Source organism: Schistocerca cancellata, chromosome 2 (genome assembly GCF_023864275.1).
Source record: "Schistocerca cancellata isolate TAMUIC-IGC-003103 chromosome 2, iqSchCanc2.1, whole genome shotgun sequence".
NCBI classification, from domain to species: domain Eukaryota; kingdom Metazoa; phylum Arthropoda; class Insecta; order Orthoptera; family Acrididae; genus Schistocerca; species Schistocerca cancellata.
Window position 1 is genome coordinate 969,787,469 of NC_064627.1, and position 25,724 is coordinate 969,813,192.

Sequence of the window (25,724 nt, forward strand, 5' to 3'; positions counted from 1 at the left end):
CACAAAGGACAAGATAGATGCTTTACGCACAGCAGGTATGTAGAAGGGTGAAGTCAGTGTGGGAAAGTACACATCGGTGAGAGCAACAGGTCGATAGCAACGCGCGTTCGAGAACTTGTGCGATACATTTGTCTGGGGCAGCACAGCAACTCTGCAGTGGCTGAACACAGGCAAGACTGCGGCAAGGAAATCGAGTTTAACGAAACCTACGTACTGGCTAAAAAGCGGGTTTTGACGAAACGGAAGATCAGAGAAGCGAAAGAAATAATAAAACACCCTCACAGCATGAACAGAGAGAACGGATGCTTGCCCCGTCCTGGGCGCCAGACCTTGGAGTCCTACAGGCCGCACAAACGACATTAGATGTGAGCGCTACCAGCGAGTAACTGCCGCCGCACAGCCCGTGTCCAGGAGCCCACGCCTCATTTGCCGATGACCACCATTCGTAACAATCAATGTAAGATGCAATAACCGACAGCAGATGCCCCTTCCCTCCACCCTAGCACTCTATTGTAAGTTCCCCACTGCTTTCGCCGCAAGTGACCAATCACATCCGCGACCTTTCAAAACTATAACGTAACGTCATGCTCAGTGAGCAACAATGACAAAATACAAGCGATTCTTCACAGTTGTAACATATCAGTAGAGCCAGAAGAAAGCCACTGTAACCGTTTCCTAAACGTTCGTTTCTCCAGTGAAGTGTTTTACATCATGACACGGCAAGGTACTCAGAAAACTTTTATGTCTACTGGCGTGGCCGCGTAAATTAAGCAATTATACCATAGTCACTCACCATTTTGAAAGATCTAGCGGACATGTGCACCTTCATGAAAATAATAATCACGTGATCAGCATTACCCTTCCATCTCCTTCCATTTCCGGTAGGGAACTTATGGAATCATATTGCTTCATTCCATTGGGTGATAATCAATGGTTTGGTCACTTTCACCGCTATAGCCTGTTCTTAAAATCTACCTTTTTTAAAAGCCGTTTTACATCATGAACTTCACGATGAATGTTGTCTGTGCAGTTCCCTTTGCACTGCTCTCGTAATGTAGTCCTATATCAATCCCAGTAGTCACTGTCCTGTCAGTGGTCGTCTTATTAGAGGTAACAATCATCTTTAACGTCATTTTACATTTGAGCAGGCTGAGCGAGATGGTGCTTGGTTAGCACACTGGACTTGCATTCGGCAAGACGGCGGTTCAAATCCACGTCTGGCCATCTGAATTTAGGTTTCCCGTGATTTACCTTAAATAGTTCCAGGAAAATGCCAAGATGATTCTTTCTAAAGGCACGGCCGATTTCTTTCTGCGTCCATGAATCATTCTGAGCGTGTGTGCCCCGCCTCTAACGTCCTCGATGTCGACTGGACTTTAAACGATAATCTTCCATCCTTCCTTCGATGAGCAACTTCGCCTTTCTTTCACTTTCTGTTTAGCAGGACAAGGTTTCCCATGATTTCTGTATCGTGCCGTGACACTAGAGATAGCAGCCCTATATAACCACTGTAGATTAACAATTGTTGCCAAGGACTCGCAATGTTTTGGTGAGAAAACAGAACAGCTCCTGGACGCAGCGACCTAGTTACAGATCTCTAATGACGCTGCAGGTATTCAAGACATGTGTGAGATTTCCAAGCGCCTAAATATCCAATTAAAGTCTCTATGGGCGTCTCCTGCTGAAAATATTCGCTGCAAACTTCACTACCATATTCATCATAGAGCTGAAGCGAACCATGTGGATTAATTACTTACAGGAGCTCACTGTCTCAATACCAGATGCTATTCTGTAAAGAATGGACATGAAAAATCCGAATAGAAACACTAAGGGACAATCGAGTTGTATGTCAAATTTCGTCAAGGGCAGTTCTGAGTTTTATGCGTTGTCGGCTAAATAAATGGTCTCCGTTGCAGAGAACTGAAGAATATTCATTGGGGTGGATGTAATTTGGCACTTTCTTTAACTTTTTTTAGTTGTCATTGGGCTGTCCTCCAGTTTGCTTGTATTCCACACAAAGGTCCAGAGGCCTTCGGAAAATTTATGAAAATAAAATCATTAAAATTCGTTTCTGCATGAGAAATGCACTCATTATCCCATGTGACCACTTATGTTACTAACTTCAGGCCATCTCTTGCCACAGGTAGTATTTGTTAGATCTTGTGACGGACCAGGGACTGTAAGACAACTAGAAAGAGACAAAAAAAGTCACTTTCGAGGGAAAGTAGCAGTGGTAGCAAGGACAATGTCTTCCTCTTCAGTTGTTTTATGGAAGAAAATTTATTTACTTTGGTAACACGATATAACTGGAAGCAAACAGCCTTCTGTCAAACAAACATTAAGGATTTTATTCTGCAATTGCCTGGCCAGTGAATTCACTGTGGGTTCAAATACGGCTCTAGTCGTGCAGGGAGTGACGAATTATTCGAAAAAGAACAAATTCCGACATTGGAGCTGAGAAACTGCGTACCAGAATTACAGTGAGAGCAACTACAAATACTCTAGAGTATTATCGCACGCTGACACGTGAAAAGAAATGAATTTTGTTTCAAACTTACGACATTTTTTACGTAACACGTGATGATGCTCAACATATCTTTACTATTGAAGAAGATAAACAATTCTAGATCAACCAACGGTTCAAAGAACAGTCTGATTTCGCGCGTGGAATCCATCACCAGGTACTTGAGAAAGAGAGAACAGCATCTGAGCGAGAAGAGCCAGCTGGGAAAAGGCGGGAGCGAAGCGAATATGAAATTAAAAATTCGTCAAATCGTTTATTTATGATTAACTCAGTTCACATCCACCATCTACCATCACGGTTCTGAAGATTGTCTAAAACAGACTGAAACCCGTAATATTATGTAAAAAATAGTTTTTTGAGGTTGTGACGGTACATATTCGTTTTTAAAAAATTCTTGAGTTTTTATAAAATATAAATTTGAAAATAAAACGAAGGAAAAATTTACTGCTCATTTAGAGCTGTTTATCGGAGATGTCTGCTGTAAACAGTGGCAAGGGACAGTGGATGAGAATCAGAAACATGGTAGGTAATGTACTTTATTCATATTAGTTGACAGTGCCACAATAAACCGAGAAATGGCAGTTATCTGAAATTTAAGAGTCTCTCTGATAGCAGCTTTGTTAGAATGTGTGCCCGTAAACAGTTGTAGGTGCCAGTCATATGGCTGTTAGTAGTAGTACTGAATGTGATGCCCGTTCCACGAAAACGCTTTCCAAAGATGATTTGCGCGAATTTGAGGATGATGTGGGGAGCTACGACTCAGAAAAAGATCCTGAATACGCTCCTGGAAACAAAAGTGCTTCGAAAGCTCTCGCTACAACAAGTAAATGTAAATATTTCTTGTAGCAAATAAGGAATATTTTGTTCCTTACAATAGTTTACGTGAATAATTTACTTGACAGGGTGATGTCAGAAATGTTAAGGGCCACCCTTAACATGGTTTTCACACAGTAGTAAGGTGCTTGCTAAAATTAATTTTGTATCGTGCTGAATCAAAGATTAATTTTTGAATTGTCATTTTTCATTACTGCAAAAGTTGTTAATGCAAATCTTAGTATCACTAACTGAACTTTGAACCTCCCCACAGATAAATAATATGTCTAATAACCTCCGAACAGTAAAAAATATAAGTATATAATTCACATTTAGCGTGACCTTCCAATAGATACACTCCAAAACCTCCCAACAGTAAAATTTCGTAACCTCCCAATAGTACAATGTGCCTAACTTCTTAATAAAATTGTCGCTCACTTATAACCTTTCAATAACGACTGTGAATTTAAACTGGTGAATTTTGGACGTCAGCGCGCTGCGTCATGGCCCTGCAAGATCATTCTGAATAAATTGAAAATTCTTACCTCAATAAGGTCGCCGGATAACGCGTATATATCTGCTCCTATAAGAAATTTTTCTGGCACAGCTCAGTGCAACGCTGGCCGACAGATTTGTCATATATAAAAGAAACAACTGATTTTTCTTTACAATAATCGGGATGACCATGGATTGGAGTAATTAGTAAATTCTTTAAATTGAGATGAATGATTGTCAAAAGTTAATTTTTATAAGAAAGATTATTATTAAGAGATTTTTAAAAACATTTACTTGGGACTTGATATAACAATAGTACATATGCGCAAGGCTGCTTTTACCTTACACTACAACGCTCAGGCACCGCCATTGCTCCGCACGACCGGCCCAGCCATCTCCGTACACACGACTACTAGGAAAAACTTACTCCTACTGCTACACAGTTCCTACTGCAGTCAACACTGCTCTTTGGTCTCAGATTCTCTTATAGCTTACATACCGCAGGCAGCGCGAGCAGTCCATCGAAATTACATCTGCTCGAGTGCGCTAGCAACAAATTCCTTAATCATGGACCTCTTACAAACTAATTCATACTTTTTGAACTAGTTTTTTTTAAGCGGTTTCGCACTGCAGCTTTGTTAACTCGCCCTGCAATTAAAGAGTGGATAATGAAAACTAAATCATGTTCAGCTCGCGAGTACACATACTGAAGAATTTTTAAGATTAAAATTTTGGGTAGAATTTACCTTTTGAAAATATGTCGTTACTATACTATATTTGAAAACAATGCCTTATGTGGATACAGTCACACTGCATCTACCTTAAATATCTTATTTACGAGATTTTTTTGGATCAATGCGCAGTGTCTCAAAACAGGCAAGGTCTTCAATTTTATTCATATTTCGGTCGTCTGACCTGCTGTTCCTCAGACAGATTTGCTGAAATAAGGGCTCAAAGTTCTAGTAGTGACTGAGAGTTACTTGATTGCGAGGAACTTCCATAAACATCAGTTTTAACCTTGTCACCACACGTAAAAAAGGGAGAAGGTCAAGCAGTAATCAGTCCCTAGCTCCCAGCTGTAATTGATAAACGTTGGATGTTTGTGACAGGGGAGAAATTCAAATTCTCGTAGTCACAATCAAGGCGCTAGTTCAAATTAACGAAGATTCAAGAGTTCTGTTCACAGGGGTAAGCGGGAACTTTGTTCACAAGTTCCAAGACAATACCCACGAAAAAAAAGGTTACTGAAATCACAAATCAATTTAAAGATAAGACATTGCACGCTCCTACAGTACACTGGGACGGTAAATTAATACCAGTATTAAAAGGTAACGATACGGCAGGAATTCATTCTAATTGTGATACTAAGCAACTTCTTGTAGCGTCTGTAATGTCATCTGCTACTGGAAAAGTAGTGTCAGTGTCGTCGTAACTGCCGTCTGCTCCACGTCTGCTGTGCAGCGAGCTACCATAATTTAAGTATTAACTGTATTTTTCTTACTTGGCACTTCTTCTTCCGTGTGTTTTTGCTTTTAGGAAGCTTTAATTGTCGAGTGCTATTAATAATTCCATAGATTTCGTGTTTCTTTTGAATACAGTCAGAGAGAGTCCCTTTAGTCAACCATAGTGCCAGTAGTGCTAGTGTTTGTTTTCAATACAGTCCAGTGACAGGTAGTGCTATTTTCATTGTTTTCTACAAGAAGTGCCTAGCAACCACAGTTTAGTCAATAAACAGCCGCCTTTAGTGAATTAGCAGTCTAGTTAAAGGTTGATTAACTCTCTTCAGTAAATTGATTCCTTAGGATGGATAGGATGTGTGACTGCTGTGTACGGACGCAGGAGGAGCTGGCCACACTGAGCGTGTTGATGGCCGCGGTCAGCCGTCTTCAGGCTGCTGCCTCGGAGTGTAGCGGCAGTGGGGAGTCTGGTGCGTCGCAAGGTACACCCCAGGTGTTACATGCTTCACCCACTGCCCCTGCTGTCGAGACATCTTCGCGGGTACCGGGCGCGGTTGGGCCACCCTCTCCCCAAGGGGAGTGGCGGGTTCAGCGGCGTTCGCGGCGCACGAGGCGGAGGGTCAATGTGGAGGCTGGCCGCGTGGCATCGCCCGCTCTGCCTGTGAGTGGACATGTGGCTGCTCCTTCAGCAAGGTCCGAGCAGGCACACGGGGGGAAGGGGTTTATTAGTTATTGGGAGCTCCAACGTTAGGCGGGTGATGGAGCCCCTTAGGGAAATAGCGGGGTCTGCTTGCCAGGGGGTCTCATCCGAGATGTGGAGGAGGCCCTACCGGCGGTGATAGAGAGCACTGGGTGCACCCGACTGCAAATTGTTGCTCATGTCGGCACTAATGACTCCTGCCGTCTGGGTTCAGAGGTCAACCTCAGTTCGTACAGGCGGTTGGCGGAATTGGTGAAGGCGGAAAGCCTCACTCGCGGGGTGGAATCAGAGCTAACTATTTGTAGTATCGTTCTCAGAACCGATCGCGGTCCTCTGGTTTGGAGCCGAGTGCAAGGCTTAAACCAGAGGCTCAGACGATTCTGCGGAGATCTGGAGTGCAAATTTCTCGACCTCCGCTATCGGGTGGAGAAATGTAGGGTCCCCCTGAATAGGTCAGGCGTGCACTACACGCCGGAAGCGGCTACAAGGGTAGCGGAGTACGTGTGGAGTGCACATGGGGGTTTTTTAGGTTAGAGAATTCCCTCCCTAGGCCCGACAAGACGCCTCCTGAGACGCGGCAAGGTAGGAGTAGGCAAAATGCAACAGGGAATAACAATGTTAATGTGCTAATAGTAAACTGCAGGAGCGTCTATAGAAAGGTCCCAGAACTGCTCTCATTAATAAACGATCACAACGCCCATAGGGACAGAAAGTTGGCTGAAACCAGACGTAAACAGTAATGAAATCCTAAACTCAGATTGGAATGTATACCGCAGAGACAGGCTGGACAGTGAAGGGGGAGGCGTGTTTATAGCGATAAGAAGTGCAATAGTATCGAAGGAAATTGACGGAGATCCGAAATGTAAAATGATTTGGGTGAAGGTCACGGTTAAAGCAGGCTCACACATGGTAACTGGATGTCTCTATAGGCCCCCGGGCTCATCAGCTGTTGTGGCTGAGCACCTGAAGGATAATTTGGGAAATATTTCGAGTAGATTTCCCCACCATGTTATAGTTCTGGGTGGAGATTTTAATTTGCCGGATATAGACTGGGAGACTCAAACGTTCATAACGGGTGGCAGGAACAAAGAATCCAGTGAAATTCTTTTAAGTGCTTTATCTGAAAACTACCTTGAGCAGTTAAACAGAGAACCGACTCGTGGCGATAACATATTAAACCATCTGGTGACAAACAGACCCGAACTATTTGAAAAAGTTAAAGCAGAACAGGGAGTCAGCGATCATAAAGCGGTTACGGCATCAATGATTTCAGCCGTAAATAGAAATATTAAAGAGGGTAGGAAGATTTTTATGTTTAGAAAAAGTGACAAAAAGCAGATTTCAGAGTACCTGACGGCTCAACACAGAAGTTTTGTCTCAAATACAGATAGTGTTGAGGATCAGTGGACAAAGTTCAAAACCATCGTACATTATGCGTTAGATGAGTATGTGCCAAGCAAGATCGTAAGAGATGGAAAAGAGCCACGGTGGTACAACAACCGAGTTAGAAAACTGCTGCGGTAGCAAAGGGAACTTCACAGCAAACATAAACATAGCCAAAGCCTTGCAGACAAACAAAAATTACGCGAAGCGAAATGTAGTGTGAGGAGGGCTATGCGAGAGGCGTTCAATGAATTCGAAAGTAAAGTTCTATGTACTGACTTGGCAGAAAATCCTAAGAAATTTTGGTCTTATGTCAAAGCGGTAGGTGGATCAAAACAAAATGTCCAGACACTCTGTGACCAAAATGGTACTGAAACAGAGGATGACAGACTAAAGGCCGAAATACTAAATGTCTTTTTCCAAAGTTGTTTCACAGAGGAAGACTGCACTGTAGTTACTTCTCTATATTGTCGCACAGATGACAAAATGGTAGATATCGAAATAGACGACAGAGGGATAGAGAAACAATTAAAATCGCTCAAAAGAGGAAAGGCCTCTGGACCTGATGGGATACCAGTTCGATTTTACACAGAGTACGCGAAGGAACTTGCCCCCCTTCTTGCAGCGGTGTACCGTAGGTCTCTAGAAGAGCGTAGCGTTCCAAAGGATTGGAAAAGGGCACAGGTCATCCCCGTTTTCAAGAAGGGATGTCGAACAGATGTGCAGAACTATAGACCTATATCTCTAACGTCGATGAGTTGTAGAATTTTGGAACACGTATTGTGTTCGAGCATAATGACTTTTCTGGAGACTAGAAATCTACTCTGTAGGAATCAGCATGGTTTTCGAAAAAGACGGTCATGTGAAACCCAGCTCGCGCTATTCGTCCACGAGACTCAGAGGGCCATAGACACGGGTTCACAGGTAGATGCTGTGTTTCTTGACTTCCGCAAGGCGTTCGATACAGTTCCCCACAGTCGTTTAATGAACAAAGTAAGAGCATATGGACTATCAGACCAATTGTGTGATTGACTTGAGGAGTTCCTAGATAACAGAACGCAGCATGTCATTCTCAATGGAGAGGAGTCTTCCGAAGTAAGAGGGATTTCAGGTGTGCCGCAGGGGAGTGTCATACGACCGTTGCTATTCACAATATACATAAATGACCTTGTGGATAACATCGGAAGTTCACTGAGGCTTTTTGCAGATGATGCTGTGGTGTGTCGAGAGGTTGTAACAATGGAAAATTGTACTGAAATGCAGGAGGATCTGCAGTGATTTGACGCATAGTACAGGGAATGGCAATTGAATCTCAATGTAGACAAGTGTAATGTGCTGCGAATACATAGAAAGATAGGTCCTTTATCATTTAGCTACAAAATAGCAGGTCAGCATCTGGAAGCAGTTAATTCCATAAATTATCTGGGAGTACGCATTAGGAGTGATTTAAAAAAAAATGGCTCTGAGCACTATGCGACTTAACTTCTGAGGTCATCAGTCACCTAGAACTTAGAACTAATTAAATCTAACTAACTTAAGGACATCACACACATCCATGCCCGAGGCAGGATTCTAACCTGCGACCGTAGAGGTCACACGGTTCCAGACTGAAGCGCCTTTAACCGCACGGCCACACCGGCCGGCCAGTGATTTAAAATGGAATGATCATATAATGTTGATCGTTGGTAAAGCAGATGCCAGACTGAGATTCATTGGAAGAATCCTAAGGAAATGCAATCCGAAAACAAAGGAAGTAGGTTACAGTACGCTTGTTCGCCCACTGCTTGAATACTGCTCAGCAGTGTGGGATCCGTACCAGATAGGGTTGATAGAAGATATAGAGAAGATCCAACGGAGAGCAGTGCGCTTCGTTACAGGATCATTCAGTAATCGCGAAAGCGTTACGGAGATGATAGATAAACTCCAGTGGAAGACTCTGCAGGAGAGACGCTCAGTAGCTCGGTACGGGCTTTTGTTAAAGTTTCGAGAACATACCTTCACCGAAGAGTCAAGCAGTATATTGCTCCCTCCTACGTATATCTCGCGAAGAGACCATTATATGATCATTCCATTTTAAATCACTGGCCGGCCGGTGTGGCCGAAATCAGAGAGATTAGAGCCCACACAGAGGCATACCGACAATCCTTCTTTCCACGAACAATACGAGACTGGAATAGAAGGGAGAACAGATAGAGGTACTCAAGGTACCCTCCGCCACACACCGTCAGATGGCTTGCGGAGTATGTATGTAGATGTAGATGTAAAAGAGCTGGATGTAGGTGTGTATGAATCTCTCACGAATGGACTATTCAGTCCGTAGTCAAAACACTAGTCTTGGATAGAACAGCATCAAATACAGGAATAGTTCGAGGTCCTTGTGTCTTGAATGAAAAATTTCACATATGTGAATGTATTAGGCCCAACGGTGTTTTTGCGGGAAATACTGTGAAAGCACAGGTTGGACCGTAACAATCTTGAAAAAAATTTCAGAGCGCTTGGTCTCTAGTCTACAAGGGTAATCCCAAAAGTAAGGTCACCTATTTTTTTATAAGTGCATACACCTGTTTATTTCCACAATGGTTTATATCAGTTTACAGCTTGAACATTTAGCCATTTTTCGACATAATCACCATTTCTGTCGATGCATTTCTTTTGTCGCTGCTGTGGCAGTTTTTGTATGCCCATGTCATACCAGCTCGCCACCATGCTGTTCAGAAAGTTATGAACCCTATTCTTTCACCTAGTCGTGTGAGCTGATTCGCTTTCCAGCCAAATGTTCTTTTAACTTAGGGAACAGGTGATAGTCACTGGGCGCCAAGTCAGGACTATAGGGTGGGCGGGTGATTATGTTCCACTGTACCTGTTGCAGGAGAGTAACGGTTTGCCGAGCGATGTGTGGGCGAGCGTTGTCATGGAGAATGCGTACGCCCTTGCTCAACATTCCTCTTCTCCGGTTCTGAATTGACCGTTTGACTTTTTTCAAAGTCTCACAGTACCTAGAATGAGATTTTCACTCTGCAGCGGAGTGTGCGCTGATATGAAACTTCCTGGCAGATTAAAACTGTGTGCCCGACCGAGATTCGAACTCGGGACCTTTGCCTTTCGCGGGCAAGTGCTCTACCAACTGAGCTACCGAAGCACGACTCACGCCCGGTACTCACAGCTTTACTTCTGCCAGTACCTCGTCTCCTACCTTCCAAACTTTACAGAAGCTCTCCTGCGAAACTTGCAGAACTAGCACTCCTGAAAGAAAGGATATTGCGGAGACATGGCCTAGCCACAGCCTGGGGGATGTTTCCAGAATGAGATTTTCACTCTGCAGCGGAGTGTGCGCTGATATGAAACTTCAGCGCACACTCCGCTGCAGAGTGAAAATCTCATTCTGGAAACATCACCCAGGCTGTGGCTAGGCTATGTCTCCGCAATATCCTTTCTTTCAGGAGTGCTAGTTCTGCAAGTTTCGCAGGAGAGCTTCTGTAAAGTTTGGAAGGTAGGAGACGAGGTACTGGCAGAAGTAAAGCTGTGAGTACCGGGCGTGAGTCGTGCTTCGGTAGCTCAGTTGGTAGAGCACTTGCCCGCGAAAGGCAAAGGTCCCGAGTTCGAGTCTCGGTCGGGCACACAGTTTTAATCTGCCAGGAAGTTTCTCAAGTACCTGTCAGCGTTAATTGTGGTCCCAGCGATTCAGCACCGACGACGAGGGGAAAGAAGAGGCTCATAACTTACTGAACAGCATGGCGGCGAGCTGGTATGACATGGGCATACAAAAACTGCCACAGCGTCTAGAAAAATGCATCGACAGAAATGGTGATTATGTCGAAACATAGCTAAATGTTCAAGCTGTAAACTGATGTAAACCATTGTAGAAATAAACAGGTCTACGTTCTTATAAAAAATAGGAGACCTTACTTTTGGGATTACTCTCGTGTGATAATAAATTCCAAACTGCAGTTCGTTACAGAAAAGTCAAGGAACACCTGGATCAAGTAGATGTGTCCTGAATGCTCGATTTTGTCCGACCTAAGGCTTACTATAGGGAAGTTTTTGAGTTAAATTACTGTACCTGGTACAGTGCCAAAAATGTTTATTACGCGGAAGGTATGAAAGTTCACAATTCCAGTCACTACCAGGTAGTGATAAATTGTAAAACACACCCAGAGAATATATAATATGGATAGTCCAGGGCCCAAAAAAACCTGTTAATCATCCGTAGAACAGCCATCTAGTCCCATATATACTCTGGATAGGACATCGATGTTAAAATGTTACGATGTTGGTCGATAATGAATTCAATAATAGTAATTTGTAAGGGAGCGGGTCCAGCATTGTACGCAGTGTGTTATTTTTTTCTGAAAGGTGCTTCTTACTGCCGGCCGGAGTGGCTGAGCGGTTCTAGGCGCTTCAGTCTGGAACCGCGCCACCGCTCCGGTCGCAGGTTCGTATCCTGCCTCGGGCATGGATGTGTGTGATGTTCTTAGGTTAGTTAGGTTTAAGTAGTTCTGAGTTCTAGGGGACTGATGACCTCAGAAGTTAAGTCCCATAGTGCTCAGAGCCATTTGAACCATTTTGCTTCTTAGGACCGGTTGGGGAAACTAATGGTTTATGGTCCATTATAAGGTGAAATTTTATGATGTAAAGAAATTTGTGGAATTTTTGTATTTTTAATACTTTATACAAGAAACGTATTCGCAGCTGCGAATATGGACAACCGTCAGCTGTATAATGGAATAACAACAATGAAAATTTGTGCTGGATCTACAGTCCACTCGGATTTCCCGCTTAGGAGCTACATTTTTTTAAGAAACGGTTTCAATGTATTTTTTTACCCTGTGAGTATGTGCTGATTCTATGCGCCATCACATTGAATGTTTCGAGAAAGAATCGTTAGTCGTGCGATTTGTTCTAATAAAATGAAGAGAAACGTCATATTGGGGGTTAAAGATTTTTCGTAATTAGTTATTTTCGCGTTTTAACTCTCGTGTTATCAGAGTAATCCGCTTTAAGGCAACGACGTATTGAAGATACATGATAATTTGTCGTTTTTGCTAGGATTTGTTGTAATTAAATGTCAGTGACATATCAGTGATTGAACCGTTCTGAAGATTGTAACATAAATTCCGAGTTTCCTAGGAACAGTGTTTCAGCGTAGCGTCGTTGGTTAAGACGCCAGGTTATGAAGCTGTGGGAGATCGGTATAGGATTCGTGTCCTAATGATACATACTTTTCGCACCTTCGCGTATACTAAAAGGTTGAGGAAATTTCCTACGAAATTAATAAAACTAATTTACAAAGTGGTTCAAATGGCTCTGAGCACTATGGGACTTAAAATCTGAGGTCATCTGTCCCCTAGAACTTAGAAGTACTTAAATCTAATTAAACTAAGGACACCACATACAGCCATGCCCGAGGCAGGATTCGAACCTGCGACCGTATCAGTCGCGCGGTTCCGTACTGAAGCGCCTAGGACCGCTCGGCCACAGTGGCCGGCAATAATAAAACTAATTTCTCAAACATTTGATGATATGTTAATGTAGGTGAGCTCTCTGTCAGGAATCACTTCGATTTGGTGAAGCTTACTGAGTGGACATACATATTTCATTTTTGTCTTATTACACGTTCACCGATGCTGAAGTTTTTTATTTATATGTGGTGTAGACAGAACAACATGAAAAGTTATTCTGACCTTTTATGTATTTACTTATGTCATAATTCCTGTAACACTGATGTATACAGGGTTATTACAAATGATTGAAGCGATTTCATAGCTCTACAATAACTTTATTATTTGAGATATTTTCACAATGCTTTGCACACACATACAAAAACTCAAAAAGTTTTTTTAGGCATTCACAAATGTTCGATATGTGCCTCTTTAGTGATTTGGTAGACTTCAAGCCGATAATCAAGTTCCTCCCACACTCGGCGCAGTTTGTCGCCATCAGTGAGTTCGAAAGCATCGTTGATGCGAGCTTGCAGTTCTGGCACATTTCTTGGTAGAGGAGGTTTAAACACTGAATCGTTCACAAACCCCACAGAAAGAAATCGCATGGGGTTAAGTCGGGAGAGCGTGGAGGCCATGACATGAATTGCTGATCATGATCTCCACCACAACCGATCCATTGGTTTTCCAATCTCCTGTTTAAGAAATGCCGAACATCATGATGGAAGTGCGGTGGTGCACCATCCTGTTGAAAGATGAAGTCGGCGCTGTCGGTCTCCAGTTGTGGCATGAGCCAATTTTCCAGCATGTCCAGATACACGTGTCCTGTAACGTTTTTTTCGCAGAAGAAAAAGGGGCCGTAAACTTTAAACCGTGAGATTGCACAAAACACGTTAACTTTTGGTGAATTGCGAATTTGCTGCACGAAAGCGTGAGGATTCTCTACCGTCCAGATTCGCACATTGTGTCTGTTCACTTCACCATTAAGAAAAAATGTTGCTTCATCACTGAAAACAAGTTTCGCACTGAACGCATCCTCTTCCATGAGCTGTTGCAACCGCGCCGAAAATTCAAAGCATTTGACTTTGTCATCGGGTATCAGGGCTTGTATAAATTCTAAACGGTAAGGCTTCTGCTTTAGCCTTGTCCGTAAGATTTTCCAAACCGTCGGCTGTGGTACGTTTAGCTCCCTGCTTGCTTTATTCGTCGACTTCCGCGGGCTACACGTGAAACTTGCCCGCACGCGTTCAACCGTTTCTTCGCTCACTGCAGGCCGACCCGTTGATTTCCCCTTACAAAGGCATCCAGAAGCTTTAAACTGCGCATACTATCGCCGAATGGAGTTAGCAGTTGGTGGATCTTTGTTGAACTTCGTCCTGAAATGTCGTTGCACTGTTATGATTGACTGATGTGAGTGCATTTCAAGCACGACATACGCTTTCTCGGCTCCTGTCGCCATTTTGTCTCACTGCGCTCTCGAGCGCTCTGGCGGCAGATACCTGAAGTGCGGCTTCAGTCGAACAAAACGTTATGAGTTTTTCTACGTATCTGTAGTGTGTCGTGACCATATGTCAATGAATGGAGCTACAGTGAATTTATGAAATCGCTTCAATCATTTGTAATAGCCCTGTATGTTTATTTCTATTCTTTTGTAAAGCCTGTGTTACTGCAAATGTTATCTGTACTGTTATGTTCCTTAATGATGTATTTTGTACCTTTGTAATTATATTATTATGTTGTTTATAGACACCAATTCTTCAAATTAAGTTACATTTCACTGCACACGTTTCTGTTGGTCATAGTATATGCACAATATGTGAAAAAATGGGCTGTTAGTGCTCGGATGTGTGTTAATAATTCAGCAAGGGACTGGTTGACAGCATTGCTGGTTCTAAGGACAATTCCAAAAACTTTGTGAGTGCACAAGTGGTGGTTATGGACTTGCTATATTGTCCGCAAGACTCTTCAATGGTGATTGGGCACCTGCACAGTCGCAACAGATGGCTGCTGGCCATCTCTACAAGGACTGCAGTGGGTCTGCACCTTTGATGAGCCACCAATACCATTATTTCTACAAGGACTCCAGTCGATCTGCACCTCTGGTGGCCCACCAATACCATACTCTCTACCAGGACTTCAGTGGGTCTGCTCTGTGATGACCTACCTACCAATATTCTTCAAAACTTCGACTGACTCTGCTGTGGGTTTGCTCTATTATGGCCCATTATCTGTCTGCATGTCAAGAGTCAGCACTGTTTTTCCTTTGGAAGGACAACACTACTTCTTCAAGACTGCAGGGAAATCCACTACTTCCGTGGTATTTTCTTTTACTAATGAGACTTTGTGAAAAAAAACTGTAATTACCATTGAAATAAATGATCGGGACTGTCTTTATGAGAACAATTTTTGCGTTTGACCAACAGTGTATCAATAAGTCTGTGCATTTGATATCTTTGTATTGTAATTATGGAAAAATTTTTCAAATCTGTATTGGCCACTGCCCAAAACAATTTGTAAATTTTTTTGTGGGGAGCATGGAGGCTATGTAAGTAGGCTGTTTAGGTTTTTATATTGGTAACGCCACGTAGCGCTCTGTATGAAAATCACTGACTGTGCTGTGTCCATTCTGAGGCTGGTCGGCATTGTTGCAATAATTGCTATTGTAGTGTTGGGCAGTTGGATGTTAGCAGCACATAGCGTTGCGCAGTTGGAGGTGAGCCGACAGCAGTAGTGGATGTGGAGAGATGGCGGAGTTTTGAGAGCGGACGGTCTGGACGTGTGTCCATCAGAAAGAGTAAATTTGTAATATTGGATATCATGGACTGATATATATATATATATATATAATGACTTTTGAGCACTATTAAGGTAAATACATTGTTTGTTCTCTATCAAAATCTTTCATTTGCTAACTATGCCTATCAGTAGTTAGTGCCTTCAGTAGTTTTAGTCTTTTATTTAGTGGCGCTCGCTGTATTGCAGTAGTTCGAGTAACGAAGATTTTTGTGAGGTAAGTGATTTGTGAAAGGTATAGGTTAATGTTAGTGAGGGCCATTCTTTTGTAGGGATTATTGAAAGTCAGATTTCGTTACGCTAAAAATATTGTGTGTCAGTTTAGTGTTAATCAGAATAGGCAAAGAGCGAAATGTCTGAGTACGTTCAGTTCTGCTCAGCTGTTTGAAAATCAAATAATGTAAGAGGTCTATCAGCACAGTAATTCATTAAATTTTTTAAGGGGACGTTTTAACGACTTGAAAACAATTGAAACATATTCGCATTATTCCATGGCGTACATTAGACACAGACAGCTGGATTACACTGATTCCATCCCGGGGGGTTGGGGATGGCGGCAGGAAGGGTATCTGGCCACCCTCTGCAACACAGCCAAATCAGTCATAACAAGGCCGACCCCGCATTGCAGCAGGAATAAGGCCTCGAGAAAATGATGATGATCTGTTAGGTAAGTGCGGAGACATTTTGCGTTAACGGGCTATGGCAGGAGACGATTGAGGCGAGTGCCTTTGCTAACAGTACGACATAGCCTAGGGCAACTTCCTGGGCTCGACGCCATATTGATTGGACCTCAGACGATTGGAAAACTGTGGCCTGGTCAGGTCAGTTTCGATTTCAGTTGGTAAGAGCTGATGGTAGAGATTGAGTGTGACGAAGTCATAGATCCAAGTTGTCAGCAAGGCACTGTGCAAGCAGGTGGTGGCTCTATAATGGTGTGGGCTGTGTTTATTATGGACTGCGTCAGCTGGTCTAGCTGAGGCGATCGTTAACTAGAAACGGTTATGCTCGGCTACTTGGAGACGATTACAGCCATTCACGGATTTCATGTTCTCAAACAACGATGGGATTTTTATGGATGACAATGCACCATGTCACTGGTCCACAACTATTCGCAACTGGTTTGAAGAATATTCTGGACAATTCGAGCAAATGGTTTGGCCTCCCAGAATCCCATAGAACATTTATGAGACGTAATCGAGGGTTCAGTTCATCCTGCACCAGCAATACTTTCGCAATTATGGGTGGCTGTAGAAGTAACATGTCTCAATGTTTCTGAAGGGTCTTCCAAGGACTTGTTGAGTCCATGCCGTACTGAGTTGCTGCAGTATGTCTGGAGAAAGGAGGTCCGACACGGTATTAACATGTATTCCAAAACTATTGTCATCTCAGTATATTGTTTGCAAGCCAAATGAAGCAGACAACTGCTGCTGGGGTGTGATGAGAGTGCAAACGACTTTCACCAGCTCGTGCCGTGAACCAACGATACTGTGTCTCGTCACGGTAAATATCAGGTCTATGTGTACGTCAACGTTAGCTGGCTCCTCTAGCGTGCCGATGGCTGTACCCTCTTCAAACATTTCTATTCGACTGACACAGTCACGCTTCTTTGAAAGAGCCAGCAACGAGGAAACTGTTTTGTGTGTCGAGTGGTAGAACGCTGCTAAAGAGCTGTGAACAGCTCGAAGTGACCTTGACTTTCAGGTACTGAGAGCACGTCGGCAGCGAAGCGAGGAGAATAGCGTGGTAATGGATTTCGCGCTACAAGGTGACGTCAAAGCCTCTCCGCGTCGAAAATAGCAGGCATATACGCTGCGAGAACGGCCATGATGGTAGTTAGTCGCAGATTGTGCCGAGACGTGTTGAAACGTCCCCTTTGAACAATGATACATGACTGTGCTTAAACTGACACGCAATATTTTTAGCGCAACGCAATCTGACTATCAAAGATCCCTGCAAAAGAATGGCCCTGAGTAACATTAAACTATACCTTTCAGAAATCACTTACCTCACAAAAATCTTTGTTACTCGAACTACTGCAATACAGCGAGCGCCACTACTGCCAGCTAAATAAACGATTCAAACTACGGAAGGCACTAACTACTGATAGGGATAGTTAGCAAATGAAAGATATTAATAGAGAACAAACAATGTATTTACCTTAATATCATCACAAGTCATAATATATGTAATTTCAAAACTCCGCCATCTCTCTCCTCACATCCACCACTGCTGGCGGCTCACCTCCAACTGCGCAACACTACGCGCTGTTCACATCCAGCTGCCGCTGCCCAACACTACAATGGCAGACAACAATGCAAACTAGCCACAGACTGCACACAGCACAGCCAGTGATTTTCATATAGAGCGCTACGTAACGTTGCCAATAAGAAAATATAAACAGCCTACTTACATAGCCCCCATGATACCCACAAAAAATTTTACAAATTGTTTTGGCCAGTGGCCAATAATGATTTGAAAAATTTTTTCATAATTACAGTAAGAAAGATATCAAATGCACACACTTATTAATACAATGTTGGTCAAAAGCTGAAATTTTCTCACAGTCCATAAAGATCATTCATCATAATAGTAATTACAGTTTTTGTTTTTCACAGAGTCTCATTAGTAAAAGAAATTGCACACAGAGGTAGTGGATTTCCATGCAGTCTTGAAGAAGTAGTGTTGTCCTTCCAACGGAAAGACAGTGCTGACTCTTGACATGCTGACAGGTAATGGGCCACAACAGAGCAAACCCACAGCAGAGTCATTCGACGTTTTGAAGAAGATTGGTAGGTAGGTCATCACAGAGTAGACCCACTGTAGTCCTGGTAGAGATTGTGGTATTGGTGGGCCACCAGAGGTGCAGACCCACTGTAGTCCATGTAGAGACGGCCAGCAGCCATCTGCTGTGACTGTGCAGGAGCACAATCACCACTGAAGAGTCTTGTGGATAATAGAGCAAGTCCATAACCACCACTTGTGCACTCACAAAGTTTTTGGAATTGTCCTTAGAACCAGCAATGCTATTATCCAGTCCCTTGCTGAATTATTAACACACATGCAAACACAACAGTCCCAACTTCTCACATATTGTGCATTACTGTGACCAACAGAAACGTGTGCAGTGAAATGTAACGTACAAGTTACTTAAATTGATGAACTGGTGCCAATTACAATATTATAACATGAGAATACAATTACAAAGGTACAAAATACATCATTAAAAACATAACAATACAGATAACATTCGTAGTACAAGCTTTACAAAAGAATCGAAATAACATATACATCAGTGTTACAGGAATTATGACATAAGTAAATACATAAAAGATCAGAATACCTTTCGAAACATCAACTTTACACATGAGCATTAAAACAAAACAGAATAAATAATGTCTAAGCATATTTATAAGGTAAATAACATGTTATTAATGCCAATTTTATTTGAGGATAACAGTATTCCTCATCATAGTGAATATAGCTTAGTATTAGAAGAAAAAATTCTATGAAACTACACAGAGACAGGAAGAAAACAAATACACAAGGGTACACAAACACATAGTGGGATAACACAAGGCAAGGACAGGGTTTGTTTTACTGCAGTATTTGGCAAACAAAACTTTCTTTGCTTCTTGGAGATCTCCCTTCATTCATCATTATTCCCAAAAAGTCCTATCTATACCTCCTTCCTGTATTCTATTCATATTTCTTTCAAAATAAGTATTTCTGATTGTACAATACTCATTTTGGCCCAAATCTTTTTCATATAACTTCACAGTGCATTCTTTACCTATTCTCCATAGTCAGCTTCTTATATAGTCTACCCCTCTTAAGCTAACTTAAATCTACTGAGCTCAGATGCTAAACTAAGGGACGAGGCAATGCAGCAGCATAAAACAATTAACACAAACATCAAGGACAAAAATTTTAAATAGGCAAAGCAATTGCAGTACTACAACTAATATAAGGCACTGTGTAGCAAACAAGAAATATAAATCCGTAGTAAAACTGGCTTAACAGCGTAATACAACGTCAAATTCAGTAACATTATTCCTGGCAAACAGCAGCAACAACTTATATCTAAACATGACATAGCTCAAGCAAAAAAAACATTACACTAAAGACAGCAATGCGGACAAGGGAAATGCATATTCACATCTCAATGTCTAAGTAATTAAAGTGGTGCACCACAACAACTTATTGTAAAAAGAAATATTACCATGTACTTGAAAAGAATATTATGTATGCAGTTACTGTTACTAGTCCCTTCTTATTGTTCTTTCCATTCCAAGAGCTCCTTTTTCGAAGAATGTGGATCATAAAATAATTTTTTAATAGATCTGTTGACAGAAAGTGTTCACATTAGCAAATGCATTTAATTTTATTTTATGAAACCAATGCTGCAAGACAGCTGGAAACCAGATATCAAATGAAATAAGCAATTACGCAAACCAAAGCATAAAAATATCATTCAGTAGTCATGTGACATTTCATAAGTTAGTAGAAATTCTCTCAACTCTCGTAGAAAGACGCTTGTCATAATCAGGTGTGCAGATGTAAGTATCTTTCCAACTAATGAGGGTGTCGCATTTGCAATGTTTTCTCTAAAGGAATGTCAATGGCGAGGATAATGGCCTCCCTTTTTTTTCACCTAATGGCTTTCTTTTGTCAGATGACTACCTCTCAGCTGGGCGCCCAAAACGCATTACGTGCAGGTGGTCACTTAACTTTCTTACGGAAATATTTATGACAGCAGTTTCCGCTACAGTGGCAGTCTCATATAAAAAAATTTCACCGGTCGAGAATTTACGTTGCAAATGTGTAGAAACAAAATCCTATGAATATAACAGTGTTCAAAACGTTTTCGTCGGCATTGTGATGCATTTACGCATATACACACATTTCATAACTCTAAAAGTACGATTCTTGGTTTCCAACAACCTTATTCACAAACCAGAGTCCCTAACCACTACTCATTATTCCTTACCTTATTACATATATACATATTCGTCGACACTTCTTCAATATTTCATCATAACAGATATGTAGCATAATCAAATAACTCATATAGCATCAGCTTATTGATCATAAACATACCGCAACAGCATAATACACATCGTCGTCGTAAAAATAACATCATAACACCTCAGTCAAATCTCAAAAACGTCGTAGCTTTCTGCAATAATTTCAAAACCTAAAGAAAATTCTCTGCTCATTTCAGTAGTGTCATCTACCTCAAACGTACTTTAAAATCATTCTCCCTTACCAAATACATCATTCAAATCTCTCATAGTATCACAATGGTTCCGAAAAAATATGAACAGTTCACAAAGTACAGACAAAATACAATTTCGTAAGTGTGAAGTTATCCAAGGGTGTAATTACGTAAACATCTGTCACTGCCGTAGTAAAAAAAATGTTTATCTCTCAGTTAAATGATCAGATAGCTGTGTAATTTATGTATTAGAGAAATATGGTACCGATGTGTAAAGTTGTATAAGCAAATACCATATTAGCTAGGAAGTGTCGTAGTTATCGCCCTCCAAAAGCTAAGTTCTGCAGAAGTCAATGTACTTACCTCATGATAAACAAAAGTGAAATGCTTTGCGTATAGATATCTTACTTATTACGCTTATTGCCGTGATGAAGAAAGTACTGTGCTGTAACGTATTGTTGTGCTACAGAAAAGGCTGTCTCCTTGTAGCTATACCACAAAAGTTACTACTAAAACATGTTTTGCTTTCCAGAAGAATTCAGAAAAACCGTGCAGATATAAAACAGATACTCCGCAAAAGCAACAATGTAAATTGTGTCACACATTAGTAATGTCGTGATATAATCGTGTAGCTGTCACATAAACTAACCACTATGTCATCTGGTATCTCTCAGAAAGTACTTTAAATCCGGAATGTATTTTCAAGTAAACCAAAATGTTGCATTAGAATCTCATTAGCAGTACTGGTAAATGTTCTAAGTATGTGAGCCTTATAGTCGTTACGTAATCGTGCAACTAACAAGCAAGAATGTACACACACAATAACACTCTGTCGTCTGTTTGCAATAACAATGCAGTCGTAATTTCTGTTTACATAAGTTCTCTTGCTTCTTGACTGGATATTTAACTTCAAACATTGTTGCATGTTAACAGTTTCTCAGTGTGACAAATTGTACAAGTAGCATGAAGTGAAAATTGCAAAGACTAAGTTAAAAAGCAGATTATCTTTCAATAAACGGTTTTACATGTGAGATGTGGTGTAACCCTTTACTCTTCCTAGTACGCAGAGTTTCAATCTGAACGCAATTATCATGTGGTATACGTCGGTAAAGAATACTGGAATTTTTCTCAAGGTTAGCGTCTATGTCATTTTTCTCTGAGCCACCCGGCGCACGCAGCAACCTGCGGTGCGAGTCATTGTCTGTTTCTTAGTTGTCGCACGTCGTTATTGGGATTTGGAGACCTAACTTCTACAAATTCACCGTGACGAGAGTGTGCTGCTCTGTTTAAATCCCGCCAGTTCTGATGCAGTTCAGGTCTGCCGTTACGATCATATCGTCTGTCGTCATGTCGGTAGTTCCTGTAGTTTCTTTCTTGTTGGTTAAGTGGTGGAGAATTTCTCCCTGAATCGTAACTGCGCGCTGGACCGTTGCGTCTGAAGTTATTCTGTCTCCCGTGGTAATAATAGTTCTGGTTGCCAAATTGTCTGTTTCTATGATTGTCTCTGTCATATTCATTATTAAGGAAATGCGATCTTTCTCTGTAACTATTACTCTGCCAGTGGTTGTCATACGGGTGGTGTCTGTTTTGGTCACGATTTACGTTGTAAGAATAGGCTTGTCGTGGCCATTTATTGTTTCTGTCGTCACGGAATTGTGACGGATGTGACCTGTAGTGATTGTTTTCCTGTTTTCGCATCCCGCGACTGTCTGTGTCAATTTCTAATTCTTGTAAGAGTCCCTGAAAAGCTTCAATGTCGTCTTTGCAACGTCCTGACAAAATAATATGCCGTAAATGTTCAGGTAATTTGATTAAGCAAATGCGGATGAGTTCTGAGGGGCTGTATGGGTTTGACAGGTACTGATTCTTGTGCAACACGTCTTCAAAATATTTGACAAGACTGGAAAATTCAGATTGTTCAAATTGTTTCATCATCATGATGCTATGTTTTACTCGGTCTTGTGTAGCTTGTGACCAATATGCTGAGAGGAACGCATGGTAAAATTCTCCTTCACTGTGACAATCGTGAATGACCGATCGCATTCTTACAGCTGGTTCATTCTCCAAGTAGCCACACATAAATTCTAACCTGTGCCCCAATGACCAGTTGGGAGGAAAACAATGAGAGAATTGATGGAGCCACGCTTGTGGATGAATGTCGTTGGCAGAATTCTTAAATGTTTTGAATTTACGTGTAGTAATGAACAGCTTATAGTCAAAATCATCGTGTCGGCGAGTAGCATGTCGGTCATTGTTACGTCGTGTCGGCGGTTCCATCTCAAAATTCGGTGCACATTGCCAATTTCTTTCATAACTTCCGAAATGCCCTGTGTTATTATTTTGTGGCTGTTCCGTATTTCTATGTCCCTCTTCCCGTATTGGAGCACGAGTGTCCTCTGAAATACGTAATTCTTGTATTACCTGTGTCAGCTGATCTTGTACTTCCCGGATTTCTCTTTGGTGTTGCGTATTAATTTGATTCAGATTTTGTTTCAGTTTCCTAATTTGTTCGCACTCTTCTGTGTCATTAAAGACTACCGGTTTTGTGTCATTCAGATTATCATCTACCTTCGTAGATAAGTTAGTGACCTGATCCGAAAGTTCGGCTACTTTCTCTGATAATGAACTAATTTCCTCCATGTGTCTTTCTGAACCAATTTTCAGAGTATCTACTGTGTCCTTTAAGTTTTCCTGAGTTTTTGCAAGTTGCGTAACCGAATCGGTAGATGCAACTGAGTCCATTTTAGCTTGCAAGGTCTCATGATTTTCATGAACAATAGTTTGCAGTTCTTTTATGGCTGCTTCGTGATTCTATAATGCATTTTCATGACGCGAAAAAATAGGATGGAAATGCTCACAAATTTGTGTTTTTACGTCATTACAGACTTTTTGACATTTCGATTCAATGTTATGTAACTCAGTAGTTAAATCTTCACGTGTTTGTTCAAGCGTGGTGTCTAACTTTTGAAGATTTTGTTCCATTGCGTCTAACTGTTGCTGTGTTTGTCTCTGGTGTTGTTCCATTGTGTCTAACTTTTGAAGATTTTGTTCCATTGTGTCTAACTGTTGCTGTGTTTGTCTCTGATTTTGTTCCATTGTGTCTAACTTTTGAAGATTTTGTTCCATTGTGTCTAACTGTTGCTGTGTTTGTCTCTGATTTTGTTCCATTTGTTGCATTAGTTGTAATAACAATTCATTAGTGTCTGGAATCTGTTCCTCTACGCTTTTCGGCAGCGCATTTGCACCGGCAACATTCACATTTTGACAAGCTGAAAATGTGTCTTAACTTATTTGAGAAAACGGTGAGGACGCAAAACCTGAATCTACAGTATTTGTAAAATTGTGTCCTGTCATTTCGGATTCCTGAGGCGAGCTGTTGCCGACCGATCGATCGATAATGCTTCCCTGTTTACAACCTGTTTCACTGTCTACACCATTATTTGCCGCCCGCTCCATTTCCCTATGCACAATTACCAAATTACTACTTGGAATGTCTGTTAATTCACTACACAGTGGTGCTGATAAGCTACGCTCGTCGTCACTATTATTTCTCAGTTTACTTTGGAGCCTAGTGTTACGTTTTTCACACGCCATTATTGTGACAATATTTCACACGATAACACAGAAAAACACACTTTGAAGAGCAAAACTAAGAGAACACATTAACATAGCACTGAAAATAATATCTAGTTAATTGCAGCTGCGAAATACTTGGTGCAAATCTACATGCATGCCACAACTGTTTTACTGTGCAACAATGAAAGACTGCAACTACCAAGGAAATTCTCTCTATAATTACGCGCTAGCAATAAACAAAAGCTATACTAAATACACAAACTACAAGAAAAAATCAGAAGATTCCAGTGAGATATCCTTGGCTAAGGGTCGACATATGAAACATCCCCTTAGAAAAATTATACATGACTGTGCTTAAACTGACACACAATATTTTTAGCGCAACGCAATCTGACTATCAAAGATCCCTGCAAAAGAATGGCCCTGAGTAACATTAAACTATACCTTTCAGAAATCACTTACCTCACAAAAATCTTCGTTACTCGAACTACTGCAATACAGCGAGCGCCACTACTGCCAGCTAAATAAAAGATTCAAACTACGGAAGGCACTAACTACTGATAGGGATAGTTAGCAAATGAAAGATATTAATAGAAAACAAACAATGTATTTACCTTAATATCATCACAAGTCATAATATATGTAATTTCAAAACTCCGCCATCTCTCTCCTCACATCCACCACTGCTGGCGGCTCACCTCCAACTGCGCAACGCTACGCGCTGTTCACATCCAGCTGCCGCTGCCCAACACTACAATGGCAGACAACAATGCAAACTAGCCACAGACTGCACACAGCACAGCCAGTGATTTTCATAGAGAGCGCTACGTAACGTTGCCAATAAGAAAACATAAACAGCCTACTTACAGTGTCTCCTGTCTCGCTGTACTTTTTCTTGTAAGTAATGCTATCGACTGCTGATAGCTACGTAACAATGCAGTCGAACAGAAATAAACGATGTTTAGCTCGTCTGTTAACCGTATGAGCATCGCGCATCATGCCACGATGTAAAATCAGTGACTCTACTGATATACAGGTATTGAGTCAGCTGCACGATGAAGGCTAAGCAGTATTTATTGGAAATAAGGCCTGCCAATTACGCAAAACATTTCTCCATACAGATCCATATGTGTAGCAGCACGTATGTGCCCTCGTCAGTGGATTTCCTTTGTTCATTGGGTGAAATGTGAACTTGTTTCAAGTGATAACTAAGCTACGAAAATTATGGCTAAAAAGTTTTTTTTTTCTTGTCATTCACTACCGTACCTTAAGTTTACATTATAGGGTTATGCAGGATTCTCTGCGTGTTATAGAAACTGGTAGCTTGTCA

General features: G+C 41.5%; 1 non-coding gene across 1 annotated transcript; it reads right to left on the reverse strand.

Annotated features, from left to right (window-relative positions):
- Positions 1–10,437: 10,437 nt before the first annotated feature.
- Trnas-cga (transfer RNA serine (anticodon CGA)) lies at positions 10,438–10,512 on the reverse strand. Its single transcript has one exon. It is a non-coding gene; the product is annotated as a tRNA-Ser (tRNA).
- Positions 10,513–25,724: the final 15,212 nt, after the last annotated feature.